The 4,945-nt window shown below is 33.7% G+C and overlaps 1 long non-coding RNA gene across 1 annotated transcript; it reads right to left on the reverse strand.

Moving 5' to 3' along the window:
• Positions 1–3,570: 3,570 nt before the first annotated feature.
• Positions 3,571–4,537, reverse strand: LOC110426566 (uncharacterized). Its single transcript, XR_002446161.1, has 3 exons — positions 4,306–4,537; positions 4,142–4,225; positions 3,571–4,066 (listed from the first exon to the last, which is right to left on the reverse strand). It is a non-coding gene; the product is annotated as an uncharacterized LOC110426566 (long non-coding RNA).
• Between the last annotated feature and the right edge of the window lie 408 nt (positions 4,538–4,945).

Below are 4,945 nucleotides of genomic sequence, written 5' to 3' on the forward strand. Positions count from 1 at the left end.
TATTTTCTAGTTCTTCCTCAAGTGTACTTACTTTTAAGGCTAGGCTTTTCTTTTTCTCTTTATTTTTTTTCTTTTTTTCTTCTTATTCTTCTTCTTTCATCTCCAGCTCATGTGTAAGAAAAGACTCACAAGTTTCATCAAAGGTGATTGAATTGAGATCTTTGGCATTTTGAATAGTATTGACTCTAGGTTTCTAGCTTTTTGGTAAACATCTAAGTAGCCTTTTTACTAACTTATGTTTAGGGGTAGATTTGCCAAGTTGATTGAACTTGATTGTAATATTAGTAAACCTATCAAATGTGGTAGTGATATCTTCACCTGATTCCATTTTGAACATTTCATAATTATGGGTGAGAAAAGCAATTTTGGAACCCTAAACTTGAAAAGTCTCCTTATAAATGACTTTAAGTTTTTTCCAAATTTCTTTGGTTGTGGTACAACTTGAAATTTTGTTGAACTCAACATGGGTTAAGGTAAAATGAACATTTGTAATGGCCTTGAAATTTATGTGGACTTTTCTCATTTCTGCTTTAGTCCATTCTTCTCTAACTTTAGGAAGATTCTCACTTGAGATAAGGCTCATACTAGTGGGAACATAACGAACTTAGGTGATTACATCTCACATCTCATAATCTACAGCACTAATGTAAATAGATATCTTAGTGCTCCAATATATGTAATTTGATCCATCAATTAGAGGAGGCCTATTTACGGATTATCCCCCAACAACACAAAATTTTTCCAAAGCCATTGGATCTCTCATAAAGATCTTAAGCCTTTAAAGTTGTGGTCAATAGCACTTAAAAGACACTTTAAAATCAGCTCTTGAGATTTGAGACATTTTTGTGCAATTGGATGATGATGGCTTAAAACTTATTGAAGTTAAATGACACCATGTAAAGATAAGGTAGAGAGAAATAGAAAACATAAATATTTAGAGTGGTTTAGTTGCCTTGACTTACACCTACTACCTTGATCTCCCACTCAATAATTTTCAACCCAACTTCTAAACCAGTGGAATTAACAACTTCCACCAAGCTTTTACATGATGAGTTTCAAACCCAAGCTCTAAACCCTTACAACAACTCTTAAAGTGCCTCGCACATTCTTATTAATTAAGAAATAAGAAAGAAATTGAGTATACATAATCATCTAACTGATCTAAGATATACAAATTCAAGCTTAAACATATTTACAAAGGATTAAAGTGGAACACACTTGCAAAGAGAAGTTTTTAGCTATTTTTGTCTCTTTTTCTCTCTAGATTGCTTCCTTACATCTTTTTAATCATTGGGAATGCTTTTTATACTTGAAAAATCAATTTTGGCCATTGAAGACAGAATCTGGCTATTAGAAACAATTCTAGCCTTGTTTTAGTTGTTATTTTTGTGTTCTAGTGCTTAAATTCAAATGGGAAAACAGTGTTCTATTAATTGGTTAAAGGTAAGCTTTAACTGATTAAACCTTCTCTAACTTGTATTGTCTGACAGCTCTTTTCACTATTTAAATCGGTTAAAGGAAATTCTATCCAATTAAAAAAATTATATTTTAAGACCTTTTCATGCATTGTTTTTGGCTAGACTTTTCTTAACTGATTCATATGCCTCTTAACTGGTTGAAGCTTCTCTCCCTCTAGTTTTAACTAATTAATTCTCCTTTTAACTGGTTGAAATCTGCAAACTTGACTTTTCTCCTTTAATGCCCTTTAACAATCATTTTCACTTTGAATTTAAATTTTGGTGCTTCTAAGTACTTCAAGCTTTGAGCTTTAACTGATTAAGCCCTTTGCTTAATCGATTAGCAAGGTTCTATGTTTCGCTTTTAGTACTTTCTTAATTAATTAAACCTTATACTAACTAATTAAGGCTTTTCTATCTTGCTTTCATATAGTGCTTAGTTTTGCCTTAACTGATTAAGGCTTCATGTTAATTAGATAGTAATGTTCTATTTTCACTGAGTCTTTTTTTGTTTTCCTCTTTAATTGATTATCTCATCTTCTAAGTGAGTAAGCTTCTTGGGTTGCCTTTAACCATCAAATTTATTACAGGAATTAAAGTTTATCCTACACACTTAAGTACATTGAAAACACATGGAGTTGTAATGACCTTCTCCTGATTGCTACCGACTTCTGAGACTTGTGAGTAAACCCATCAAATCTCAAACAAGTCTTAGTTGAGATTTTAGATAATTAATTTAAATATTCTTTTGTGGATATAAACTGACCAGTAATAGTGGTACTATCGCTTACTTAAGCTAAATAAACACTTGTAATTAATACGTCACTATCTGATGACAATATCCAATTTCGATAAACTTTAAGTCAAATACAAACACACTTAATATTCATTACACAACCTCTAAGTTCTAGCGTTACATTTTTGATAAACTAATAAATTTTAAGAATCCAACTATGTAGGGAAGTGACTCGAAGTGGAAATCTAAGAGATGCTGTTACCTACGTTGCAGCTAGCTCGATGTGCTAGGTGATGTATTTGAACTGATTACTTATCTGTAAAAGGAAATAAGGGGGTGAGTCTCATAGACTTTGTGATCATCAACTCCGTGAGTAGGATGTAGATGGGAAACAAGCTAATGGTAGAAGACTTGAATATTAAAACATAAGAGTATGCATAAACCAATCATAATTAAATGAAGCATTTGTGCCTTGTTTGTAAAACCAGGAATTTTGGGGCAATATATCATTTAACAGTAAATGTACCCAAACCAGTATAAGTACAAGATTTTCCATCTTTGACATCATTCAACAACTTTACTCAAACCAGTTCGTCATAAACATGCATGCTCCTGTAAAACCAAGAGTTATCAAAGCTTATACACAAATTCGCAAATCACTTCATATGCAAGGAATTAAATCCAGCATCATAGTATAAATAGGGGAGCTGCGAAAAATGTTATAGTTCTCACCATGCGATAGAATACATATTGAAAACCCTAAGAGTTATCACTCTCGAGAAGGTAATAGAAATAAAGAACTTATGAACCCACTTTCACGTAATAACATTCGAGAGCTCCGCTCCACCGGATCCCCCTAGCCATGGCAGTCTCAATAATGTTGGTCAACATTGGAGAAATCAAGCGGCCGCAACCATGTATATCACTTGTGGCCTAGCCACATATATCAACCCGTGGCTTTGCCATGCATATATCATAGATCGTGGCCCTAGCCACGTCTAACAGCCCGTCGGTGACTTCTTTAGCTAGAGTTCACTTGTGCACAAGAGTCACACTATCTCGTTGTCACATTCGACCTACTTTCGAATCCCCCATTTTGATAAAACCATTTAAAAATCACATTAGATTCTCAAAAACTCATTTCCAAAATACCAATCAAGGTAACATGTTAAAACCCCTTTTTGTAAAACTTTGTAGTGTAAAACCTTTGCACGAGTTTTAGATGTCAAATCAGCAAGGTGAATATGAAATTCATTCATAAATGCACATCACACAATCAGTAAGGCATATTTTGACATAAACTGTAGTAAAACACTTGTTTCCCGATTTCAAAACGCTTTGCATACGTAGTAATATATATATGCACAAAACCTTTCTCAAACATGGCATTCATAAGCCTAACATTCTACCAACTCATGTTGTCCATAATTTTGCATTTAAAGTAAGCTAACACGTATATATATATATAATAAATGAAATTTTAAAATAAACAACCTCTACTCATCTCACAATAGCGGGATGCTACGTCGTTATTCATTCAAGTACGTGTCTAGCTAATTCTACTTCCCGATCACTCATTTCCTTTTCAGCACACCACCGCGGTAAACTTTTCTTACTTATACTCTTCCTAGCAATAATTCAAACCCAATACATTTAATTATACTTATACATGGTAGCATATCAACTAATAATCCTTAACTAAATCGCATAGCTTTGATCAACATTACTCACAAGCATTTATCATACAATCCATATACTTAAACCAACCAAAGCTTATACAATACAATGTAGTCACTTTGCATGCTTACGTCTCGATTCAAGCTTGAATTTCCAAATATGATTCATAACTTCCTCACATCTACAGTCACCATTGCTGCCATAAACATAGACAATCAATATACATCTCATGTTTCCTTTCTACTTATGATTTTAGGACTAAAACACTCACCTATTGCTTATTTAGCTCCAAAATCACTATGCATTCCAAGATCTACCAACATGTATGCCTCAGGTCCTTTGAATCTTTGTAGATCTTTACTACCACAAACAAAATCTCTCATTACAATTGATTTAAAAAGCATGCATTTCAAACAAAAATAACAATCTCTTTACCTTTCGTGTCTTGGGTTCACTAGGCTAAACCTTTTTTTCTCTTTTCTTCATCCTCCTTTCTTCTTTTATTTCTTTCTCTTTTCTTCTTTCTCAACTCTTCCTCTCCTATCGGGTGAAAGCTTCACAAAGCCCTCTCCCTTCCATTTTCCTTCCAAATGGGTGGATTTCTCATGAACTCACTTGTTTCCTTCACATTTTCTTCTAAAGGCTGAACCTCCACTTTCCATGTTTATTTTCTTCTCCTTTTGTTTTGTGATAGGTGGACGTCTCAAGGTCAAAGCCTTGAAAATGGCTTTCACTTTCTCATTTTGTCTACACATGGGCAGATTGCCCAAGGCTTGTTATTTTGGCATTTTCCTTTTTTTTGATGTGGTTAAAATCACAAAGCAAAAGCTTTTAAAACTTTTCCAACCGCCACCTTCATTTTCCATTCTTTCTTCATTTCTTTATTCCATGCACCCTTATTCCTCCAATGATATTTCAAGCACAAATTTTACATTATATTTTAATTGGCCATTTGTTACACCATTCAAGTCACATGCATCCCATATTGATCCTTCCTTATTTGGCCACCTAATGTACCAATCCCATTACATGCAAAATAACCTAGTCTTTTCCTTCTTTCTACTTCACATGATTG

This window comes from Theobroma umbraticum, unplaced genomic scaffold (assembly GCF_002168275.2).
Source record: "Theobroma umbraticum cultivar Fairchild unplaced genomic scaffold, ASM216827v3 scaffold_89.0, whole genome shotgun sequence".
Classification (NCBI taxonomy): Eukaryota; Viridiplantae; Streptophyta; class Magnoliopsida; order Malvales; family Malvaceae; genus Theobroma; species Theobroma umbraticum.